This window comes from Zonotrichia albicollis, chromosome 5, assembly GCF_047830755.1.
Source record: "Zonotrichia albicollis isolate bZonAlb1 chromosome 5, bZonAlb1.hap1, whole genome shotgun sequence".
Lineage (NCBI taxonomy): Eukaryota > Metazoa > Chordata > Aves > Passeriformes > Passerellidae > Zonotrichia > Zonotrichia albicollis.
The window spans coordinates 55,123,521-55,150,149 of NC_133823.1; the positions used below are offsets into that span (position 1 = coordinate 55,123,521).

The window sequence follows — 26,629 nt, forward strand, 5'->3', positions numbered from 1 at the left end:
CAAGTTTCATAGAAACTCCAATAATGAATGACTGAGCATCCCACCTTGTATCAAATGAAGGGAAATGTCAAGCCTGTGCAGCCCAGCAGAAATTAAGTGTCATTTAAATATCTCTTATAGAAAGAAATGAGCAATGTCGTCAGAAGCTACATCCTACCTTTCAAGCATTCTACCGCTTTTGAAAACTAAGAACCAGATTTTAAAAATGGATTTAACAGCAGAGTTTATAATTGCTTGCCAAGCACTCACAGTTGCACTAAAATTTGTCTCCCATAAAACTTACCCTGGTGAGACTATGGGGTGATATGGTGCAATGAGACTCACTGAGATGGTGATATATAATTTTTAATTTATTAAACTCCAATTCTGAGAGCAAAAAAAAAAATCTTGTTTGACAAAACTTGAAGCTAAAAGAGCAGAAATGAAAATTATTCTTTATAGATCAAAAAGAAGACAGAAGGATGAGAAGGAGACATTTAGGATGTTCTTGTTAGTGGAATAACAGGACCATGAGGACCACATGACTTGAGCCCAGGCTGGAAATGAAGACATGAACAGAGTCATTCAAGATCTCAGAGGAGGGGACATAAATACCAAACTAGATGAAAGGCAGTGACAGTAGAGAAATTTGATGCTTTAATTGATGAGGAAGAGACATCATTGTACTATTTGCAGTTTAAATGGAGGTGAGTGGCTAAATTTAAAAATGGCAGAGTTTTTGTATCACCATTTCTACAATCGCCATTCTTTCCTTTCACTTCAAATTGACTCTGTACTTTTTTGTAGTAACACCACAAATGACATTTTTTCCACAGTGAGATCAATAATAGACAATACTAAGTGACACAAGCCAAAACCATCCTTAGAAAGCCACAAACTAGTGAAAATCTAGTTTGATTTACTTTATCACAGTTTGGTCAGTGTAGTAACTCAGTAGTCCCTCTGTAGTAACTCTGTAGTCCCTCCATGACCCTCAGATCTTCCTGAGTTGATGAACAGGGGTGGAGTGCATGGCCTAACACTGCAGTAGGACTGTTGGGTCACAGCGTGGGCATTTGCTGTGCTGCTTTTCCAGGTCTTTTAATTTCATTTCCCATTTTGTTTTCATACTCTAGGAAGTGCCATCTTCCACTCCCACAGGCAGCGCGTCACTGTTTGATATCATGAGCTGAAATTATGATGTGAGGCTGGATGCCACCAAGGATTTTATAATCACACCATCCTGGGATTTCTGTAGCCATCAGAATGTACCATAGACCTTATATTTTATATCAAATATATCTAAGAAATGCACTTATCATGCAGAAAATCATTACTACATGAGTTCAAGAAGTGTGAAACATGGAACAATGGTAACTAGATTATGACTCCATTATCTGTACAAATGCAATGCTACTACAGAAGTTCACCAAAAAATAACAAATCTGACATCTGCAGCTGAGATTCTCAAAACTGTCTAGGGGACTGAGGTACATAGTCACCATTAATGTTAATGTGTCTATGTCCCCTCCGTCATTTAAAAAATTTCAACCTATTTTTTGAGAGAAAAGACTACACTAAGTACAAGATAATTTCAAGTCTGAAGGTCACAGAAATCACAAGGGATTCATGGTGGCCTTTACCACAGTAATTTTACTATATCAAGCACAGAAACTTTAATGGGAAACTTATTCCACCTCAAATGAAAACTTAAATCAGTATCTTCAAAATTCCTTATGTTAGGAACTGTGGGAAAAAAATAATTCAGTAACAGTTTCATTGCAGAATTTTCATTTACTTTTCTAAGTTATTTTTTGTTTTACAGATAAGCCTATTTTTAAAATTATTTCTTACCATAGCAATCTCAGAATGGAATAGTACTATTATTGATGTGGGTTAAGAAGATGTAAGAGCTGAAATATTTTCTTCTGGCAACTTTTTACATTCATTAGCTAACATTGACAAAAAAGTCTTCTTTTCTGAATTAAGATGTCACTTACATCCAGTGCAATTAAATAGAGAATTTTGAAATAAAAATTAATCTAAAAATACAACAAAAATTGAGAAATGTAACTTTTTAAAAACAGTATTTAAAAAAAAAAGATAGAAACATACAATTTTTTTTTTCTCAAGGGATTTTCTTTTCCCAAAATGAAATTATTTAATTAAAAAAAAAGGAGACTGGAACAAATATTTCTTTGCAGACAAAACATTTCCTGAGGTGGACTTGGAACTGAAGATATGACCTAATATTGGAATAAAACATAAAATTAAAACCTGGGATAAATGTATATTAAAGTATTGCATAAATGAAAGTGAACCATTAACTTATTTTATACATTTACATATCATATACATTCACACATGCATTGTTTAAAAAGAAGTTAAATGCAGTCTATCATTCAGAAGTTAAGGGAGACCTGATTTGGATATAGTGTGATATCTTATTGCAATGGCTGCTATTTGTTCAGCTCTCCTATCCTCTATCAAAGACTTGCAAATAGAGGTGCACTTTTGTGTCAGTCACTACCAAAGAAATCTCTCCATATTCTTATGATGGGAAATTCTTTTACTGCAGACATATTACAGGTGAGGATATCCCTTGAGTAATGGGCAACAACAAAACTACAAGAAAAAGAAAACAGATGAGTTTTCCAGGAATGCTGAGGTAGTAGTTTTGAATGTCAAATTTTGCCAAGTCACTGCATGTCTAGAAAGCCACACATAACTTCATGGCTTCTGCTTCTATTCTTCAGCTTGTTAGTTGAATGACTTGGTAAATTCAAGTAAATGAAATATCTGATGAAGGATGGGACATTGACTATATTCTTGTGCCAGAAAAATGATATTGATGAGCTGCAGATCAAGATTAAGTTCACAGGTGCCAAAGTTAAAAAAAGAACCAAAATAAAAAATAGTTTGCCAGCTTTGTAAGTTATTTTGGAGACCTAGAACACAGTTGTATGCACAAACAGTAAAACGTTCCCTGATGAGAGTCTGGCTCACTGTTCATTTGCCTGAAAATCTCTTGGCAGCCATCTGGATCAGGTCTAAATAAAATGTAATACTAAGCCCCTAATCTGACAGTGATAAGCTGGTGACAATGATTATTCATGAGTTTATAAGGAGAGTAGACCTTGAGAGGCAGATGTGAGTCCTTTCTTTCAGACCCAATTTCAGTGCTTTGAATACACTGGAAGCACTTCAGAGCATAAGATTTACTTTATATATATAAGAAAAAGCTGCTTTAATTAGCTTGACATCTAATTGTTTCCTAATTGCCAGAAGATGCCCCAAAGAAAAAAGCTTATTTCACAAGGCTTGCTGCATATGCACTCTCACACACAAAAAACCATTGTTTTAAACTTGATGATCCAAAGTTAATGAAATGGTTTGGCCTTGTTTCAGAGAGCAACTGTTCTGAAGTAGGGGGATACCATTTTATTGTTTTATTGTTTTATTGAAACAGAAAACTTTGAGAGGGGTGTCTGTCAAAACCACTTAACTTTGACTGAACTTTGCTCTCATGAATTAATCTTAAAATTTCAGCCAATGTAGAAAGCCCTTTAATCATCCTGGGCCTAATTCAATGTCTTTTTAAATCAATGGACAGTTTTCCATTGACTTCCCTGCACTTTGGGTCAACCTTTACATTCACTCAAATTAAGCTGGGAATTTAGAGAAAGGGTTTTATAGGAACCTCTCTGCTTCAATTTCAGGAAATCTAAGGAGATTCAAAAGTGAGGTCTTGTATTTTCAGTCTTTGCCTTTCTTTCTTTGTGTGAAGCTTAATAAGGAAATGAGGTATAAGAAGGAGTATATCCAGAGAAAGGGTACAAATGCGCCCTCAGCAAGTTTTCAGATGACACCCAGTGGGGTGGGAGTGTTGATCTGCTGGAGGGAAGGAAGGTTCTGCAGAGCTGTGCCGCAGGCTTGGGGCAGAGTGTCTGGAAAGCTGCCCAGGGGAAAAGGCCCTGGGGGTGCTGGTGACAGTGACTGAACATGAGCCAGCTGTGCCCAGGAGGCCAAGGAGGCCAAAGATACCTGGCCTGTACCAGCAACAGTGCAGCTGGCAGGACCAGGGCAGGGATTGTCCCCCCGTAATGGGCACAGGTGAGGCCACACCTTGAATCCTGTGCTCAGTTCTGGGCCTCTCATTGTAAGACACTGAGGTGCTGGAGCCTGACCAGAGAACGGCAGCAGAGCTGGGGAAGGGTCTGGAGCACAGGTCCTGTGAGCAGCAGCTGAGGGAGCTGGGGGCATTTAGTCTGGACAAAAGGTGGCTCATGGGGGACCTTTATGCTTTCTACAAATCCCTGGAAGGCTGCAGGAAGGTGGAGGTGTTGGTCTCTTCTCCCAAGGAACAAAATATAGGAGAAGAGGAAAGGGCCTCAGGTTGTGCAAGAGAAAGTTTCAGTTGGATGTTAGAAAAAATGTCTTCACTGAAAGGGTGGTCAAGCAGTGGATCAGGCTGCCCAGGCAAGTGGTGGATTAACCACTGCTGGAGGTGAATCCACCACGTTAAATGATGCACAGATGTGGCACACAGAGTCAAGGTTTAATGGGTTAGCACAATAGCAGTGGTGGGTTAACAGCTGGATTTCCTAATCTTAAAGCTCCCTTCCAACAAAAATGCTTCAATGATTCTTTTAGAAGCTCATGCTTGATGTAGTAACATGCTTCCTTTTCTGCCTGCTCCCAATGGAGAACTTAATTTGCTTCTGAAAACCGAGAGGCTTGGAAATGCTCCAGCCCAAGAGTAGTTGCTGCATATTGCAGACTCCCCTGCTTAACCCCATTGCATTCTAATGCACAAATTTTATTCCCCACAGTACCAGCTACACAACAAACAGGCCCTTCATGGATAGTTCAAGTACCAGCAGTTCAGAGAAGCTATTTGGAATAAACTAGGAGAAGGGACATTTGTATTGGCTAGAGAAATCATCATAGGCAAAACCATCTTCTCAGAATAGAGGCCATGCACACCATTATCTATGTGTTTGCCCTGGTAACATTATTTATTTATTTATTTATTTATTTATTTATTTATTTATTTATTTATTTATTTATTTATTTATGGTACAATGACACCCAGATACTCCAGCTAAGAGTGGGAGCCTGCAGAAAGAAACTCACTGTCCCAAGATCTGCACCAAGAAGCTCCAAGCCTAAATGGACACAAGCTGTAAAGGTGAGGCAATCTGTTTGCTGTCATCTAGCTGGGCTGGGGCAGCCTCTGAGAGAAACAAAATGACTAATTTCCATCTGCTGCCCCACCCAGAGTCCTGCACTGCTTTTCATTTACGCTGACCTTTTCTTCACTCTCTAAAGCTTCCTTTCTCCCTTCCTTCTCCTTTTCTTTGCACACAGGGGTAACAGGCAAGAACTAAGCTAAAAGTTCAGAGTCATTGAACCTACATCCAAAGTTATTCTCTCAACTGCTTGCAGATGTGAGCATAAGGGCTTAGAGAGTCACAGAAACTAAATGCTCTCCTGGGATCCAGGAAAATATAGGAACATAGCTGGATCCATGCTGGATATTTTCTTTGGTCAGAGGAAATAATTGTCACACCATGGGGCTAGATTTACTCGTTGGAACTAACAAGAGACAACAACCCTTCTGGCTTCCCCACCAAGTACACATATAATGGAGAACTGCTGCTTCCTCTCTATCACCACAGGATGTGGCTTGAGATATTCAGTTTTAATCCTACTCTGATGCATGAGGTTGGTACAAATTCTGCCCTCAGACCTCTCAAGTATTAACAACACTAATGAAATTACTCAGGGGCTGTCATTTTTCATCCTGATATTCTTATGTCGCTGATCTGCATTGCAGCACTTTTCTTTGCTCCCAATGACTCAAACTATGCTTTGTAGTTCTAAGACTATTCAGGAGTGACCTCAAGGCTCAATCAAACCGGAATCAGCAGGGGACTGACCTTTAACACCCTGGGAAAAGGAGAAGCTGAAATTAATCTTCAAACCGAGTTTCCTTCTTTAACACAGAGAACCAGTGGGGAAATTATTTGTGGTTGTTAAGGGAGCTTAGTTAAATCTAAGCAGAGCTCCCTTCTGAGCCCCTCCTTGACATAGCTAGACATGAACTTGGAAGTCAGTTTGACAGAACTTCAGCTGATCTAGCTGCTCACAGAAAGCTAGCTTCAAGACTACTGACAGACACACAAGACCACAGTAATCAAATCAAATAGTATAAAACAAGACTGATAAAAATCGTTCAAGGGTGGGAAATGGTTATCCTAGATGAGTCATGGAGATTTTCCTACTCCTACATGACACCTTCCAGTTTCAGATGCCTCCCATTTCCAAGACTGAAAGAGTGATGATGGAGCTGTGCTGTTCCCATTTTCTGGGCGAGGAAGCAGTAGTTACTGTACCTGGCAAAAGAATATAACTTTTGTATCACTTCAGTCATGCATCTTCATTCTCATATCTTCTGATTTTGAAAGGATCTATGATACAGGAGGCCCTAGAAAAGCTAGTAGCTGATGCAGAATTTCCCCCATTAGACCTTAGAGTTTTTGTAGTGCTCTTTTTGTATGCAGCACATCAATTGCAGAATAGAAAATAAATTAAGAACGTGCTCCAGAGTGGGATGACGGTAAGAACAGGTTACAGTGGGATGTAAAAAGGAAAAAGAGTAAAATGACCAGTGACTAAGGGAAAAATGACAAGTAAATCCATGAGAGGAGGTCACATGCCTGAACATTGAAGCTTTCCCAGAATTTTTTTGCAAATAATTAGAGAAACTCCCCAAAGCAGAGAGAGAGAAACTTCTCAGTAAAGAAGTGACTGTTTCTTCAGTACAGTCCTGCCATTTCTTAGTGCATTGAGTGCCCTGCTGTGCCTTATGCCAGAATGATGTGAAGAGAATACTTCTCTCTCCCAGAAACACTCATCCACTGTTTGGCACTGACATACTATGCCTTGATTTTATCATAAGTCCTCTACACAGGAGACTTTGGTTTTGCGCAGACACCTGCTATCAGCCCCCCTCACTGTCTCATAAACACATCTCTGAAGTCTGAAATAGCTGTGGTAGTATCAACTCTGCTCATGGAGCACTCATGGTCAAAAGACAGCAGAAATCATGTAATGGCCAAGCAGATATTTCTGCAGGCAATTAAGCAACTCTAAGATCTTCTTTGTAGATGGATCCACAGTTAGAAACAAATGCTTTGAAACTAGTTTTATAGGATGGAAATTTGTAAATCAAGTCTGGCTCTGTTTTCAACAAAGTACAAGGAGCATGGTGGCAGCTGCCAGTGCAGGAACTGACAGCTGAGGTAGTTCCTGGGAATGGGATAACAGAACTCAAAAGACTGGTGCAGATAGAAACAATTGTTTCATTGGGCTTTCCTTAAAATGACTAATAATAATAATAATAATAATAATAATAATAATAATAATAACAACCACTAATCCTTGTTCTATAAAAATATTTACATTGAATAGATTCCCTTGGAGGCTTTCAACTCTTTTGAACCAACCCCTAATGGCTGTAGTGATGGGCCTGCACCATCCAAGAAGGGTCTGATTTTTACGAAAGCTTCTTGGGGGAAAAAAATATAGAAGAATGTCTCATTTTCCTGTCCTCTCTCTACTTCTACACTGGCACACTTCCAAGGATCACTTGGAACCAATGGAGCTGGCTATGATTCAAGAGCCCATACACACACACAAACAAAAAACGGATTACACAGCAGAGCAACAAGACCAAAGACCATTTGAAATGGATTGTTCACTCAAAAGGAGCTGCTTTTTGGAAGGGACACGGCTGTACTAGTTAATCAGTACTGTCAAAATAGATGTCTTTATCACACACTGTTATTTATTTTGCACCAAGAAAACAACAGTACCTGGTGAAGTTTGGGAAGGAAGCACAGCATTGCAAATTGCTTTTCTAGAACTGAAGAGTGCAGATTTATGGGGGAGATTGCTCCAAAAATGTAATGCAATATAACATTGGGAGTGAAGGAAAAGTGAAATGTATGTGTAATATTGCTGACTACACTGCTGACAAGGCAATTGTTCTGGAGGAAATAATTTTTACAGTGCAACTGAACAAAAAGCCATCAAACATCTCCTGAGATCAGATAGGTTAGAATACAAGATCTTTAACATATAAATACCAAAGAAACTTTTCTCTGGTGACAAAGAAATAAACAAGGAAAAAACCTCTGATTAAAAATCAAATAATGCATCTTCAGTATTGGGCCTCAGCTCATCTACATGACACTGCCTCACTGATAAGGAGCACTAGGCTCCTTACAGCTACAGGTTTTCCAGAGGACTTGTCTGGGCACTAGAGTTCCATTTCTGTGGTAAAATAGGTGTTTAAACTTGTTCTTCCTTACTGGGCTGTGAAACACAAAGGAGTAGATCAGACATGAGCTGGGAGTGGTACTTGGCTATGTTTAAACTCCATCACATGTGCTGAAGGCATGACTTGGGAGTAATTCTTGGATTTGAGTACCAAGATTAATTTGGTCCTGGAAAAGCTACATAAATACTTGCCTATGCAAATGCATATAAAGAGAAATCTAATCTCTATACATCTCTATTATTTGCACATTTATGGCATGAATGTCCTGGATATTTCACATCCACTTCTAGTAGTTCCTTATGAAGTTTCAGATTTAGTAACTCAGCAGCCAGATTTTTAACTAATGAAACATCTGGGCTTAAGCATATTTATTTTTTCTTAACAGAATTTGCTTATTGGTGAAAAATTGCTGTCTCAGAATGAAAGAAGTATTGTCTAAATATAATGTTAACAGATATGACAAACAGATTAATTTTCTTAAATGTTTTTTATTTCCACTGTATAATTTATATATTTATAAAAAAAGAACAAAAAGAAAAACCCCAAAAACACAAAACAAACACACAAAAAGATGTCGCCTTCTCATTTAAATATGATTTTTTATTGAAAATGTGTGTGGTTTAACCCTAGCTGAGAACTCACACAGCCACTCGCTTGGGGTGAGATAATTGAAAGAGTGAAAAAGAGAAAACTCGTGGGTTGAGAAAAAGATAATTTACCAGGTAAAGGAAAAGCCACACACATATGCAAAACAAAATGAGGAGCTTATTCACCTCTTGCCATTGATGGGCAGCAGTTCAGCTATTCTTTGGAAGGATGGTGTGGTCACACTCATGGTGTGGGTGAAAAGCACCATCACTCCAAACATATCTCACTTCCTTCTTCCTCCCCAGCCTTACATGTTCAGTGCAAAGCCATGTGGTGTGGGATATCCCTGTGGTCAGCTGGGGTCAGCTGTCCTGGCTGTGTCCCCTCCCAGCCCCTTGTGCACCCCCAGCCTCCTGTCTGCTGGGGTGGGATGCTGGACAGGAAAGGCCTTGGCTCTGTGGAAGGGCTGCTCAGCAACAGCTAAAATATCCCTGAGCTACCAGCTCTGCTTCCAGCACAAACCCCAAACACAGCCCCACACTTGCTGCTCTGAGAAAATTAACTATATCCCAGCCAAAATCAGCACAAGCATAAATATTAATTCATCCCCACTCCTGTGCCCCTCCCCCATTTTTAGTTCTGCAAGCACATTAAGAGAGTAAATTACTTTACATGTGTTTCAATGAGGACATCAACTAACCGTGTACTCTCTTCCCTGTGATTCACAACATCCGTATTTCTCTTTGTTGTACTTAAAAAACTGAAATTTAGTCCTGGTAATACCAAAACAAATACTTTGTGTTTGTATTATATTGAAAAGAAGCAGAAGGTCCTTATTCAGTACAAGCTTCAGTTTCAATAAAAGCAAAAGAAACAGAAAATTACTCAGATAATTTTTTGTGTTTCACCTTTCTCCTGCTTTTCAATAAGGACCATGACCTTGAATGTGTACCACCTGAACATGAGAGAATAGCTCAAGGAATATGTGTCACAGAGATATTCTAGTATTGTGGAGTGAGAACAAAAACCAAGGTTAAACACTCAAATATTAACAGAACAAGCTGTGAAAAAAAGGAGAAGCAGCAAAGAAGAAAAACACTTGTGTAACAAAAACTGAAAACATGCTTTAATTTCTCATTGAGATGACACAACCAAATTCTCAATTAGAAGCACAATTTAATTTCTGGCATGACTGTAATTTGGTTAGAAAGCTGTATTTCACAATTTTCTTAAATTCCTTTTAGGTAGAAATAAAGATCATAGTTTAAACGTTCTTAAACTCTTTTTAACAGTTTCATTGTTTTGAACATTTTGTCATTTCTTAGCTCTTTCCTTTGGTTTCTAAACTCACAAAGCTGTGGTTGGCCTGGAATTCAGGCACTGGATCACAAATGCAAACTACAGACTGCCACAGCAGAGGGAGAAGGCAGTGACAGCACAGGATGGAAGGCAACCATCGGACTCCTGATTCCAGGTCTTCCAAATATTTCACTGCACTCTAGCACCTGTGTATTGTGCATTCACAATGGCTCCCACCAAACCATGGCCTGGCTGAGGAGTTTGGGTGATTTGGGTGAAAAAATCTGGCCTGAGTGGTTTTGTTTTGGAAAGCGGATGAGAAAACATAAAAGTTGTCAGCTAAGAAAACCTTATATATCTTAAAAGGGCACGCTAGGGTTCTTTTGAAAAAAAGGTTTTGAGAAAGAAATTGAGAAGGTGCTATTTGAAAGAGATTTACTGCTTTTAGCTAGAAAATTGCCTTGGGTTGTTTGAATCTTCATGCTTTCAGGCATGGAGCTTTTTCTAAATTTCTGAACATTGGAAATGCTATAAACTTCACTTTTTATAGCCCATTCTTCCTTCTATAGCCTATTCCTTTTCTCCTTGCCACCACCAGATCCCAGAACTAACAACTGTGCTGTGTGTGTCCCACCCATTCCCCCCCTTCCTGGGGGAACCTGGGGACCCCCCCAGCCCTGCTCCAGCCTCTCCTGGCAAGGCTCCCAGCTGGGATCTTGGCCCCTTCCAGCATCAGTGTCCCATGAAAGCCAAAGAGTGAAGAAACGCCAGCAGTCTTCTAGATCCAGTGACTTTCTTGTGTTGGATACATGTAAACGACCTTTTAGGTTTGGAGGATTTTTCCTTTTTTTTTCTTTTTTTTCCTTTTTTTTCTTTTTTTTTGGTCTGTTTTTCTTTGAGTTTTTTTTTTAGTTTTGTTTTAATTTGGTTTTATTTTAGTTTTGTTTTTTTATCTTTTTTTTCCGATTTACTATCTGCTCCTATGAGAACATTTACGTCTTTTGTTACTGTGAAAAACAGACTTGTGGCTTAACTTAGACTAAATTTCTGTGAAAGTTTTTGGCTAAAGTATCTCTGGAAGAAATTATTCAACGAACAGCAAAATATAACAACTAGTTACACTGAATTTACTCAAGAGTTAGAGACACAAGAGGCTTGAAATAGCCATCCTTCACCCCCAAAATAATTTTTTATATTTAAAGAAAATTGTGTGTTTATACATTTTTCTTTCAAAATTGTCATTTAGAAAATTTTGTAAAAAAAATAATTATTATTTTTAAGCTATAAATAACCCAGATAAGCAAAAAACCCCTAAATATATAAGCAAGTCATTTTGCAAGTAATCGGCCCAAAAGAAATTTAGTTTACCTTAAAAATGTTTCCTTTGCACGCTAAATCCAAAATTATTTTTTCTTTACTTTCCAGCAAAACAAAAGATTCACTATTTACACAGCTGTTTTCCTGACACATATGCCCCATCTCAGGGCTACGTTTCTTATTCCTGGCTGGGTTTCCCAAGAACATTCCACTAGTTAATAGCAGTAACATGGGTCAATTCAGGCTTGAGGTAGGTAGGTGGTGTTTAGTGGATTTTTGCCCACTGTTATTCAGATTGAATAGATTCCATTTTATTATTTTATCAGTTTCTCAGAAGTGGGATAACATTTTGTGCTGCAGTCTGTTCTTTGATTTGGATGGAAGGTTCAAGATTATAATAAAGATTATAATATATTAAAATACATATGCAAGTTTTGTCCTTTAGAAGGTTTTCTTCTCTTTCTTGTCATTCTCTTTATATTTTTTTAGGAACATTCTCACAAAAGTATTTTTTGTGGCCTAGTCTATCTTACTGGCATTTCACATTATTATTTTTAGTTATCTACTGCATGCATCAAGCTTTTGGGTTGCTCTAATCTTTGCCCATAAAGGATGACTACTGTATTCTGGGGTAAGATACTTCAAATTAGTTTTCCCAGTTTTGGAATTTACTTCTGCTGAGGCTGTGGGGTTGGCATGTTTCACTAGGGTTTAATCTTAAATGAAAATTAGAGACTAAACATTTTCTTTAGCATTTAATCAATTTGACACCAAAAGTTCTTCCTCTTTACACCTTCAGAGCTTATCTGAAATTTATTGCTTTGTCTCTTTTGTACCTTCCCATTTTAAGTTCTCTGAACACTAAGCTTATACTCCAGTCATTCTCACCTTTCACTCACCTTCTCTCACTTTATTTCACTATTTTCTTTTTATTCATCCACCAGACATAATTCTCTGTCACCATTTGCATTTCCTGTCTCACTGAATGCTTTTCCTAGTTTGAACTTTTGTACTAATTTCTGATATGTTCCCTGTCTGTCGCTATCTCTGGATCAATGCTCTGTGGAGTTTTCTTGGCTCTATTTTTCTATTTTTCTGCTCATCCTCACACTGATGTACTCTTCAATATATTTTCTCCTTATTTTATTTTCTCCAAATCCTTTATGTAGAAATTGTATAGAATGCTTCCCTCCTAATATCTCCAGATAGATATCTACTAACATCATCCCCACTTCCTCCAAAGCCCAGAACTACCCTTTGCATAATCAATTTGAGTAACCACAGCAACGAGATCCTTGCCTGCCTTTGCTCACTCTGGTGTGATACTCGTCATCTTAGTCCTTTCTTTCCCAAAACTATTTTATTGAGTTTGTAGATATGATCAGGACAGCGGGCTCCAAAGTACTGAAAAGACATTTTTGATAATATCTACAGCTTAGCTTTAAGGCGTCCTTCCTGTGCCTCATCAAAAATCTTGCTCTCCTTTGCTTTTTTAAGGGGATCATGCCTCACAAATGGATCACCGCTCCCAGTCAGTGTTTACACCCCTCGTGCTTGGCCAGGCTGATCCCTGAGTTTCTGACCAGAGGATTTTTACATACTGGGTGGAACAGGAACCAAGAATTAGTCTGAGAACTCACAACAAAATTAGCAAAATAATTAAGTAGCTTAACTATAACTTAGTCATTGCTAACAATAAGTTTTTATTTACAAAGTAACCCAAAAGTAGAGGAATTTCCTGTTATCACCTAAAAAAGCAGAAAGGAAAAGATATCACCACACTATATCTTCTAGCTGTTCAGACATGGAAGGAGATCTTCACATGACATTTAGAACAAATATGATATTTGTTTTTCCAAAATAGGCCATGGAATTCTGCAGCCCATTCCTCAGGCACATCTTGCTGAGAGTGCCTGAGCTGCAGGATACCACTCAGAAGGTGACCTCCCTGTGAAATCTGTATCCAAATGAATACAAAGAGTATTTGTTTATTAAAATATGTTGTAGCAGTTTTCAAAAAGTGACCTAGGGAGAATTACAGTGGTGGAAAAAAGATCGATTTTAGTTACTGCTCTGTTTGGTATATTATGCATCAACCTAGGGCTTCTTTTGCCAAGGCTTTTAAATTGTTTTAGAGAAAAATGGAATGAATAAAATAATATATATTACCTCTACGGAACCATTTCTTCCTCTCAGTTATACCAGCATAAATTCAGAGTAAATCCAATGAAATCAGTGGTTTTACAATAGTGCAAAAGCGAACAAACCAAGCTCTGAAGCTTTTCATGTTTCATTTGCCAAGTGTTTTCGTGTTGCTGGCAACTGGGCAGTGACAGGATGTACAGGTTTCATGAGCCCTCTGGCAGGCACCAAAGAAGCCCTATCATACCCCATGACAATGCAGCCATTTGCAAGTGCTTCCAGAACTGTATTCCCAGCCAGAAGCACAGCAGTTCCTCTCACTGGTTTGTTGTCCTCACATGGATACTGGTTGAATTGTATGGAAAAATGCATGCTGAATGCTTCCTTGAGGTGGTAGTTACGTTTTTTTTACTAGCCCCCAAATATAAAGGAAGAACATTAAACAGAAACTACAAATAACTGTTGCCTACTCTTCCTCCTTCCTTGAAACTTGGGCTCAAACTCCACAGACTTCCAGAGTACCCAGGATCATGGTTCCTTTAATCAGTCAGAACAAATAATCTCCTTTTGGAGATAATCTTTTAACTAGTCTGCTCCTCCAGCCCCAGTGGGAAGCCAGCACATTGGTAGAGCTGCCTGGAAGCTTCCATGAAAGTATAGCAGCTGTATTGGGTTTGCATAGAAAGGCTTTGGTAGCAGGGTGAGCCTATGGGTTCTGTGAGAAGTTGCCAGAAGCTTCTCCCATTGTTGGTGCCCAAGAAACTCTGCCAGCTGGTTACTCAAGAAATGAAAAGAAAATTGTGGTCCAACAAGGCAGACTAGGACAAAGAGTCCTAAAGTAGCTCTCATAGCAGGGAAACAGAATTCTTCAGTGCAGCCTCAGCTGTCTTCAAGGCTCATCTCCTCTGCCAGTGGTGACTGAAGTTGGTCAACACAGCTCAGAAGTTACTGAAGGGAATATCAGCAATTTGCTTACCTACAGTTGTATAAAACCTTAGACCACCTAAATGCTGAGCCACTTGTAGTAAGTAAGAACTTTTCTGTTATTGAGACAATAAAGCACAATGGTCTCCATCACATCAAAGAAAGTTTCCAGTTCCATTGTTCATCCCTGTTTTGGGCACCTTGGACATGCTCCTTCTCCACTTATCACACCATCTCTTTCCCCAAGTGGAGTGAGACTGTGAATGCAGACAAAGTCTGAAAGAAAGGGCATTTTTACCATTACCTCTTGTTAGTATATCTGGGCATCAGCCTATCACCTGCTGTTAGTGTAGTGAAACACAGAATAAAGCTTCATTTCTGTAAAAGATATTGGTAGCAAAATTGGACAGAAGAGTGTCAGACTGCAGTTTTTCCATTCTTTCACGCAAAATGTGAAATAGCATGTTAACTGCCTTCTGGCCATACAGAGCTTCCATTAAAATAATTACCATATGGCTCTTTTGGGGACAGGGTAACTTTCCTGTTATTCCACAATCCTTTCAGACGAACAGTTTCACAATGGACCCTACAGGACCTTGAAAGGATTTTATCAGGTTACTGGATTAGGGCTTTGATAGAGATTCTGAGGAAAAAGCAGGTGGAAATAACAGCTCACAGAGTGGCTCTGCAGAGTGATTACTGGGCTATATTCTCTGTTCAAATGGGAAAAGGAAATCCCTTGAAATAAAAAGTCTGGCTGCTGCTGATTAGCTGACAAGAATGAAATTGAATACTATGCACATAAAACTCTGTATGTGCAACCAACAGATCCATCATGTCAGCAATTCATTTTCTTATGGTAGCATGGGCTTGGAGAGAAATCCATTAAGGCCAAAATAAATTAATAGCACAGAAGAGAAGTATCCCATGCCTTGCCTGATTTTCTATACACATGGCTTACTAGTCTAGTTTGATGTTGTTATTTTCTTATATTTATCCTTTTCTCATTCAGTAACTTTATTGCACTGTATAGTCAGGGACCCAAATATTTTTTTTCTGTTATCAGCTATATATAGCTTCCATTAGTTTCTCCAGCTTCGGGAATAACGTAGTAAGAATATTCGGTATATCTATAGATACCTCTAAATCTTTGGGTGTTTCTGGTTGTACCTGCAGCTTATAACAAGGACTAAGGGCAGGAAAGATTGAGGGTGAAATCTAATTAACAGTCATCTAAAACATCATTACATTGGTAATTTTTTCTTTTTTTGAACAGCCTATATCATTGTCTTTCTTTGCAGTTTTTCTCCTTGCAGATTCGTTGAAATGCATAATCTGTCCGAGGACTCCAGTTGTGGTGGTGACGGTATGTTAGGTGGCAAGTCCCATGAAGCATGCTAATATGCGCTAATCTTTTAATGATGATGAATATTTGACTCTTTGTAATGGGGATATTTTTTTAAGGAGGCTTTCCATAAAAAAAAAAAAAAATCACAATGGTTGTCACAAGTAAGCTTCCCTCCCCTTTGAAAGAACTGACTGTAGTGGAAAAGATAATTACTTAGTTCCTTTATCTCCGAATTATTTGTAATAAAACCTGAAATCGCACCACAAGGTCTTTCATGAGGATGTCATAAATTAAGATGCATCGATGTATTTGGTGCATCTGTTCAGCTCTGCGCTCCTTTGTCTTCTGCAAATAGCGCAGCAGCTTCAATACCCAGCAGACAGCATTTACGCAAATGATGTCGTGGTCTGTATCATTAATATTCAGCGATTGTCTGTCATAGACACCTTACTGTACATCTGTTATGCAAATTTATGTTAATTTTTGCTCACTGACAGCTGCCTTGGTTCCCTCCCTAAAATGATCTTTTCCATTTTGAAGTTTGCAATCTGTTCCCAAAAATGTTAATCTAACAATTAACTGAAATTGCTAAACAGAAATTTTACATGTTATGTCCAAAATAGAAACCAGTGTTTTTAAATAGATGGTGAATCTTCTCTTCACATCATTTGTTTTATATGTGATTCAGAGAAGGGTAAACATTGATCTTTGCACAGTCTGTGTTGGGATAAGTGACAATCTCCCTATACAGTAATAGGTTTTGTAGGAAATGGTGCCATCATCTTTTCACATAGGCTATTGGCATAAAACTGACTTTCCCATTAAAAGCTGCTCTTTGTACAATTGTTTTCTACTTAGACTTTTGAAAATGGAAAGGTCACTCTTTATTAACATATTATTCATTTAAAGCTTTTATTTTAAATAATATTACAGCACTTCAAATAGAAGCAGCAAGCATTTAAAAAATGTTTCAGAGAAGTTACATCATGTCAATGTAATATATCAGGAAAAGTGAGATTTGGTCTTGTAAGTTAGATTCAGGCTGCTGGGGAAAATGCTTTGACCCAGTGTGCCCACAGCAAGAACCAGACAAGTTACATCAGGTATCCCAATACAGAACCAGCGAACATCTGGACAGCTGGTGTTCAGGGAGGGTTTCAGTCTGTTTGACAGGAGGGAAGGTGCACAAGAAAAGCCTCGGCATAGAAATGGCCTCCACCTTAAACCAAAGTGCAAGCAGATTGCTGGCACAGTCTCTCCAAGTTCTCAGACTTCCCTTTAGTATGGAACAAGAGAAATATTGACAAGAACCAGGGAGAGCTTTGCTCAGGCAAATATCTGCAAGGGCAGTCAGAAATGCAAGGGCAGCTGGGGTGAAATGGAGAGGGACAGGTTATAGCCACTGTTTGGAAAGGGATTTAAATAGGAGCAGGCACATTGGCTGTGCTGGGAAAGAAGTGTCCATATGCAGAGGACAACAGCTTTAAAGCAGAAGCTGCTTTACTGCATTGCCTGACATTGCAATAAGGTCATGATGAAATAGATTTTTCAGAAACCTATAACCAAATCAGAATTTTACATAATAACACAGAACCTGACTGTAAAACATAAAGACAGGCTGAAATAAGTTGAGTTTAGATATTAGGAACAGCATTACAGTGCACCAAAAATTCAATATCAGTCTTCACCACAGCAAATACAGCCAAAGTACCTATCCAAGCTCTATCCTTATCAGGAAATAAAGAGCACACTATGTCAGGCTGATCTGTCAAAATAAGAAGAGTAGGAAAATTAAACTGATAAATTAAAGAGCAGCATGTCACCTGACTGATGGCAGCCCTCCAGGAGATCTCTTAGAAGCATAGCTGCTGTTTCTAACAAAGAATACAGAATAGCTCATTAAAAAACACGGAATGGCAGGGTAGCAAACATTGCTCTTTCCTTCCAAAAAGGGAAACCAGGGAATTCTCAGAGTTACAGGCTATGAATACTCAGAAAAGTTTTTGGAACAATAATTAAGACAAAAGTAGAAAATCACCAAAATAAGAATGCTATGAGCCCACGCTGACAGAGCTTCTACTAAGGACAATTGTACTTCTCTAGTCTATTGTAATGCATCAAGAGTATTAAACAATGGATGATGAAGACCATTTCATAAATAAGTTCACTTGAAAGACAGTGTGTTTAATTGGAAAAGTATTTCCCCAGGAACCAATTAGGAAAACAAAGTAATCATGAAAGAAAACTGAATTCTCTGCTGTAAGTTCAGAAAGTGATTGACAAAACTGCAGCAGATAGAATATGTAGCTTACTCCCAAATTAGAAACTTATAGTGAAAAATGCTGATCTATTTTGGAAACTGCAGTTAATATGTTTGTTTGGAAAAGAGCTAAATAGACATAGCAGTATTTGCAGGTGGTAACACTTTGTCCAGATGTCCAGACAAAGAAACTGCTTCACAGACTTAAGAAGAACTTTAAAATACAATTGATTACAAGGCAGCACTTAAAAATAGATTCATAGTCAAGTACAAGATAAATTTAGGGACATAGGACACCTGACTACATTTCAAGAAATTACCTGAGGCATCAGATTCTACCATTTTACTATTACAGGCAATCACGCCATATAACTTTCCATTAAAGGTTTAAAAAGTTCCAGAAATTTTTTTCCAATCAGAGTGGTCATTCACATTTTTTTGATAAACAGTCGTCTCAGAGCAAAGTTGGAATTATTTCAACACTCAAGTGTATGACAGAAGTTTCAACTAAACAGAAAGACTCATAAAAATTAGAACTGATTGACTCTTCATCTGCCTCTTCACAAAGCATTTTACAGTTAAAGTAGAACTTGCAATTTAGTTCCAATAACATTATACTATCCCAAAACAAGCAGAAAAAAACCACAGTAGAGAATTTTTTCATGTTAACTGGCATTGCTGGAGATGAGCCATTGCAGTAATTTCTTTTTTTTTTTTTAGGCACCAGCAGAGAATGGAAGGACCCCTCTTGTGACATGTTCATACTGTCTCCTGTGTGTGTGCATTTCAGCACTTCAGCCTTTATAAATAGTTTTCCTGCTTAATTACAACATCCTGAAACACCTTTCTGTGGATGTTTTGGGGGTTTTAATGACAGTAAATTGGCAGGGGACACAGGAGTTGTTACCAAAAGTTGTCTGTCTAGCATCACCTGCAGTGTTGGACGAGTGGGATGGCAGCAGGAGAATGTGAAGGCACAAAGCTATTAAGAGCAGTGAACCAGTCCAAGTTTCCTGCATCCACCTGGCACTCCAGCAAGCACATCTCTGCCTGCTGGATGCTTTTCATCAGTCCCAAAGCTCAGGGCTCTGCTGCGGCACTGTTAGCTTAGTTCTGAAGTAATTTCAAACATGCAGAGTCCAGGTCTTAAATTGAGGTTCACAGAAAGATGTAGTTTTCATTGTTTGAAATAGTTCAGTCACAGAAATTGGAAGAACAAGATGCCAAAGAACAGCAGAGTTTAAATCAGGTATCTCTTTGGTGACTGAGGTCTTCCATAACTGATTTTTTCCCCTTGATTATATTAAGATTATAAGATGCCCTTTTTATTATTTTTTAAACATATTGGCATTTTACTGTCAAATATCTGAATCATTTGTAAGGAAAAGGAATTTGATGAACTGCTTCATTTAATGTCCTTAAAACCTTGACAGTATTTTTGTACTAAGTAAACCTCAAGTTGCTGACTATAGCCTCAGCAGAAGCTGAGGGACTATGCCAGGAATTTCCACATATGGAAATGAGTTAAGACAAAGACAATTGTCGTTTTGATTTTCTTTCTACCCATTTTTGGAGTAGAAACAAACATTTCAATGTTTCCTGATTAAAAAACCAAGATACCAGAAAGTTATGATAGTCTGATTAGGGTATTTCTTTTCCAGAACACAAACACTGTATCCTAATTTTCAAGTTTCTAAACATCTTTAATACAAAGAAAAAATAAATTTAATCAGAAATGGCCCCATTAGAAAAAACAAACACCAAATCAAAACATTGTTCCAAAATTGGTGAAGCACTTTAATTTTATATTGAATGTGTTTAATGATTTTTTTAATTTCATTTTTCATGTTTTCAAATTGTGTTTCATAGTCTGATTAAAAAAAAGTCTTAACAAACCATATTTCATTTGGAGTGATGGAAGAGAATTTCAGAGGAACTTTTGACAGAAGTTTCCTGAATAGCTCTTTCCTCTGGCCTGAGATGACGTGCAAGAAATTGAAGTTTGAGCTGCCTGTAACCAAAATTCTGAATCTGACTGAACAGCAAGAAGTCACACCCTATACCCAGCCCTTCCACGTGCTTTGTGTGAAAAAACAACCAAAGAGAGAAAAACTTAATAGTGCAGAAGCTTTCCTGGCCCCACACCTTAGAGAAATGTGGCAAAGCCAACCCCAAAAGTGCAGAGATGAGCTGCAACTCCTGGAAAAACCCCACAGCTGTGGTTGCTGTTCGCAGCTTGCCCCTTCTGTGTCTGGGGGGCTGCAGCTCACCCTGTCCCCTGGCATCCCTCTCTGCTGACCAGGTGTAATCCAGGCTGGCACTGCACAGCAGCTCCTGGAGATGGTATCTGCAGCCACAAGGACAAAAGGGTTTTGTTTGTTTTAGGAATGCTGCTGAACCAGACAAAACCACTGTTATTTTCACTTTAACTGTTCTTTATCTGGACATCTACCTCCCCAAGACAGAATGCACATCTAGAAGACAGACTTAATTAGATTTCTTATTTCTGACAGCTGCTAGCGTGATAATAATATTCTTTTCTCCCTACATAGGTCACAGAAAAAAAGATTGGAAGTACCTGAAAATATTGGAAGATTTCTAAAATATACACAAAAGCAGAGCTGAGACCCACCTCTGAAGAGTTGCATTCCTTTATGGGACTGACTTTCATCAGTCATTTTATTGATCAGTGTAGAAAAATGTAAGTTAATGCACATGGAGAAAACCCTGGCCAAACACATATGAAATCCGATCCAGCACCACTTCTCTGACTGATGCTAATTAGTAATAGGACCATGGGGTTATAATAGGTAATTTCATGGATCTATCACCTCACTGATTAATAACAATCTAGCAAGTCATCTAAATAGCAGGACTCATTAGGAGAGGAGTACAAAACAAGGAAGTATATACAAAATCTTGCTGAATAAATCTGTGGTTTGTCCACATCTCAGGTATTATGATTTGTACTTGCTCCCTGTTCTTAAAAAGTAGGAAAAAAACCAACCAATGCAAGAAATATTCCAAGAAGAATGGAATGTAAAACCACTTCTGTATAAGGAGTATCTAAATAGACTAAGGGTCTTCAGCCTGTAGAATAAAAAAGTGTGTACAGTCATTATTGGCGTTTGGGAAGAGTTGTTTACTCTTTATTCCACTGCAAATGTTCAGGAGCAAAGAGAAGCTGCACTTACTACAAATGAGGTAGATCTTCATTCACTGGGTGCTGAATTGTGGAGTCCTCAGAGAAGCTACATCTGCTTCAGAAAACCTCCAATCTAGCAGCTCCTGGAAACTGTGGATAGGAAGGCAGGACCATGTAGGTCTATATATGCTGTTCTCTAGATAATCCATTTGTCTCAAGTGTAGAACAAGGAAGTTTGGCAAGTGAAAGTTTAGAGACTCAGGCATTTTCATCAGATAAATTAAAGATATCCATGCTATCCACAAGAGAAATGAATAAGTGTGTGATTTAGCAAAAACCCCAATCACTAAGTATTTTGAATTTTCAGCCCTCAGGAGACCACAAAACGTTCTTAAATACAACCAGGCCCACTTCCCTTCAGATACAGGACTATTTGTTCCCAATGTGACAACACAGCTCTTCATTTTATGCTGCTCAGCAAGTCCCAGCACTGAACGAGCCCCCAGTGTGCCTTCACTCTCACTTCAATAGCTGCAGCTATGTTCTGTGGCCCACCAAAGGCTGACAAGCATCATGCCAAAAAAGCCCCTGACTCCTTCCCAACTCTTCAAAATTCCACTCACAGATGAAAAACCTTTAGCCTACAGTATTACCACATAAGCCATTCCACCTGAGAAAAACTCCCACCAGCTATGGAGCTGTTGAGAACTCCTCCCAGCTCTTGCAGTGCCTCTGCTTCCTATGCCATTTTTGTCACTTTCAAAAACAAGTGTTTATCCAAATGTGACCAGCTACGGGAAAATCAAACTCACATGTTTCAAAAATGATTTACCAACTCAGTAGCTAGAGTTATAACAGAAAAATATGCATGGAGATTTGTCATGAATAAATACAGGAGATTTTTGATCACTAGATTGTGTTAACCTCTTCCTTTCAGTCCCACTGATTCTAAATCCAATTAAATAATTGCCTCTTCCTTGTATCTAGATAAAAATTTTGTGAGTCTAACAACTGTCAATGACTTGTGAACTGCTGCTATTTGTATTTCATTGTTTTGCTCCTTTAAAAATTACATAGTGATAAAGAGGAACAAAAACAAAATAAAATTTGAATGATTAATTAATTAATATGTAGAGACAGCTTAAATTCATGAATGTGTATGTGCTGGCACTTTCTGAGGTCTTAGTGAAAATGACACTCTCAGAAGTAATATCAAGGGGAAAATGATGCAAAATGACTTCATAGCTGGGATCAAGTTATAAATATCTGTAGAGGATATATAACAAATGCTGAACCTTCTGTGACTGTAGCTGCAAATAATTGTGATGATTCATGGAAAAGGATACTTTCACTATCAGAAAAATGCTGCTTTAGAAGGTCTTTTTGAATGTGGTTTTTTTTGGTTTTTTTTAAATACATATGTACATGTATGGGCTTAAAACAGTATCTCCCTAGACTCTTTGGAAAAACTTTCATTAATCTGCACAGAAGAAAAAGTCAAGATCATAGTTGAGTAGGAATAAATGACATTTTGATCTCAGTAATATGAGGACATACAAAATACAAACTGAAATAATTCAGTTGTGTGCTAGTGTGTGTAAGTTTGAATTTTGCCCAGAAGTTAAATTTAAGTCCTTCTCAAATGCCAAATATTATTTGGCAAGAAAGAGAAGTGCCAATGCAAAGAAAAAATAAACCCAGAAAAGCTTTTAAGATTAATTCTTTAAGCAGGTCTGCAGGTTAGAAAAAATCACAAAGGAATTCCCCCTGAGAAAAGATATATTCAACCCATTACCTGCCTGGGTTTCTAAGTTCACACCTCTTTGCTCTTGATTTTCCATTAACTCTAGTAAATGTGGTTATTTGTAGCCAGGCAGGGAAAAATATGAATTTAAGCAAAAAGAATGCCTCTGAACAGCCAGTTTGTGGTATTTTAAGCTCATTCTGATATTTATACCAAGATGTGGATCCTGGGAGCTGTGCTCAGAGCTTTGGAAAGGGAACCCTTTGGCAATCTTTACCTTTGTGAGGAGCACAGCACTGTCAAGCCATGTGCATATTCCTCGAGCACTTAAATTTTCATAAAATTCATCAAACCTCCAGCTGAAGGTAAAATGACTGAATCCAAGGTTTAATGTAGATGTCTTGCACATTTCCATCACATCATATTTACACTGAAAAGGTCACAAGATGAACTTTGTAAAACACAGCAGATCCAGTGTGGTGACTCATCATAGCATTGGCTAATCATTTTTGCGTATGAATACACTGAGCTTCCCTCCACTGTGCTTTAATACAAGCCTTGGGATAACTTTTGTCTGCTGAGACAAAATTGGCTGCAAAAAAAGGGGAGACAATAGACATTTATTCCCAGGACCTTTTGGCTAAGTCATTATTCCATAAGGAACAAATTAGCACTTTCTCAAGTTTATCTGCAATCACTCTGCAAATTTTAATCTATTAATATTTATTCTATTTTATCATTCTGCAAATTTTAAGCCTTATCATGGCAGTTACAATCTCCCATGTAGACTGGTCCGGGCAGCCCCCCAGCAACTCATAAGGAATTGGATTTGTGAAAGATGTTCTTGAGAGTTTTTTCCAATCATCCATTTGAAATGCTAATTAATATGTATTTTCTATGTTTCCCTAGCACTCGTTACTGTGATACCCAAACACCTGGATACAGACAATGCATTATAATGTGTCTAGCTATTGCAAAGTCTCTCAGTAAAATCAGTTAAGTTAGGCAGCCTCTACCATATGATTCATTTCACAATTATTTTTTTATGGCTCAATATCAGAATCTCTTTATTCTCTGCAACTGACTTTCTTTGGTTTGCAGTTGACTCAAATGAAACACCTGCAACCATTATGGATGACTATTCAAAAGCAAATTTGAAGTCAAAAGCCCCACAAAGTCAGAATGTTGTGAAAATTCTTCAGAGGACTGCAATAAAAATCACTTTGGCACAAGCCTTGTTATTCTGTATTAGCTAAACCTGCAAGGTAAAATCACAGTCCACAGGACCCTCTGGCTATAGCTTGAAAATGGTTACAACCTGGAGCCAATTCTGCAGAGATATCCAACAGATGAGCCATTAAGAAAAAATCTTGTCTTCCATGAGGAGTCTTTCTACTGTCAACTCTATTTACTGTCACTGTAACATTATCCATCATGCTGTGGAAAGTGTCAGACATAAAAATAAAGTGGAAATCTATAAAACTGGTTTTGAGTCTGTAAAAAATGTCAATTTTGAGGCAATCTTTATTAATCCTATTAACTGCAGTCCTTTGGAATCCATATGACTTCATAAGACTCATAATGCAAGTAGTGTTCAGATAGAAAAAGACACAGGAATCCCATGTGTGCATATGCAGAGAAACTTAAAGAAACAACTCTGTGGCTGATATCTGGTTATGCCAGTAATGTCAAAGGTGATATGATTGAGAAGGTTATGCAGCCTTATTAGCCTGTCTCTGTGATACCATCGTGGGAAATTTTAGTGATGCAGTTTAGAGATTACTAGAAAAAAACATTGACTTGAAAAATATCCTTTCCCTCACCTATGGGCTGAGCTGTCACATTGAATGAACTGTGTCCCCCTCTATGTATCATGACACATCTCTCTTCTTGGAGGAAGAGGAGATCTAATGCAGTTAATCAAACAGCTAAAAGAGCATTGTATGAAGTGTTTGAAACATCTTTTTGAAATACTTTTCCTGCTGTCAGAATCACTGTTATCATTTTGCTTTATGGGTCACATTCAGATTTACAAATTTTTCTAAATAACTTTTCTGCATGAATAAATGGCCTAGAGGGTATAAAGTTAGACATCTTACAATTAGACTTTTTGCAGGAAAAGAGAAAAAGATGCTTTCTCTTCAGCAATGTACTGAGCTCCAAGCATTGTTAGAGACTTGTTAGATCAGAATTGCCTCAAAAACTGTTCAGATCGCTGAAGGATTTTGCCTGCAGCAGCAAACTGTGCAAAGGAGCAACTGCTCAACCACAACCACCAAAGCCCACCCCCCCAAAAATGTGCCTCCGGGATTCTGGGAATTTGGACTATGAGAGACTGAAATGATAATGGCTAATTAATCAAAACTATCAGCCATTTGGTAAGGCCAGGTTTGCAGACTCTCCCCCTGCCCAGCTGAGGGGAAGGAGGAGTTTTTGGACATGTGGTGGTAAAGCCTCTGGTCCCCATGACCCATTCTAGAAGTTACAAGGTGGGGTTTGAGACAGATAAGAAGTAAACCTTGTAGAAGCAGGATGGTGCTTTTTACCATGGCAATTATGCCAAATGTCCTCCCTTATACAACTGGCTCTGTTTGTAAAACTTCTCCTCTCACCCCCCTCTATTCCAAAAGGCCAAAGTCACAAGGGAATTTCACATTCACATTCACAGGTAGGGTATTCTTCCCTCCTGATGGGGCATAACTGGCTCAACTACACTGAGGTATCATGTCTTTGAAGATGTCACAAACCATCAAGTACCTCCAAATCTCCCCCAGATTTGTTTCTGAAGTCTTCCACCATGGACTGTGCAAGATCCACAGTGTTGCAAAAGGCAGTGTAAACCTCTCCCCTCCAGGGGAGGTTCTTGGGTGTTCCCACTGTACCTGAACATCTATTAACCCATTGAACTCTGTTTTACAGGACCCCAAGAAGCCAGGGTGAAGAGGACCGGTGAGACTCTCTGGATTCTTGTGGTGGTGACTCTTTTCCTACCTAATCTGTCTCTCTCTCACTGTCTTTTTCCCCCTCTGTTCCCTCTTTTCTATTTCTATCTCTATCTCACGTTACTGTTAAATAAAATCCGTACTATTAACTTCAGATCATATGGTCTCATTTGCACCTTTATTTGGGCAGAAGTATCTCTAATAATCAGATCCTAACATGTACAATAAACTAAAAGTCTGACTGTTAACCTTTTCTTCCCTTTGGGGAGCAATTTTTTCACATAAGTAAGCTCGTTTACTCTGGAACACTACACCTTCCAAAGGCAAGTGTCAGAAGAGAGCGGCCCAGCTGGAGCTGCACATGAGATGACAGGCTGTGAACTGTAGTTTACTAATTAATTTTGGCAATGTGACCCAATAAGTGCAAAATAACAGTAATTTGAAATATGATACATAAAATATGACTAGCAGCAATTGTTCTAACTATGGGTGTAATCTCACAGAAGGCAACAATGAGGGATGCTCAGCATCCCAGGACATGTGTGGTTAACCTCATCTAACCAGATTCAATTTCCTAAACTCTCTGTTCTGTTG

General features: G+C 38.4%; 1 long non-coding RNA gene across 1 annotated transcript; it reads left to right on the forward strand.

The window, feature by feature from the left end:
* The first annotated feature begins 5,077 nt into the window (after window positions 1-5,077).
* LOC113459026 (uncharacterized) lies at window positions 5,078-26,148 on the forward strand. Its single transcript, XR_003379820.2, has 4 exons — window positions 5,078-5,170; window positions 15,898-15,962; window positions 20,757-20,905; window positions 26,013-26,148. It is a non-coding gene; the product is annotated as an uncharacterized LOC113459026 (long non-coding RNA).
* The last annotated feature ends 481 nt before the right edge of the window (window positions 26,149-26,629 follow it).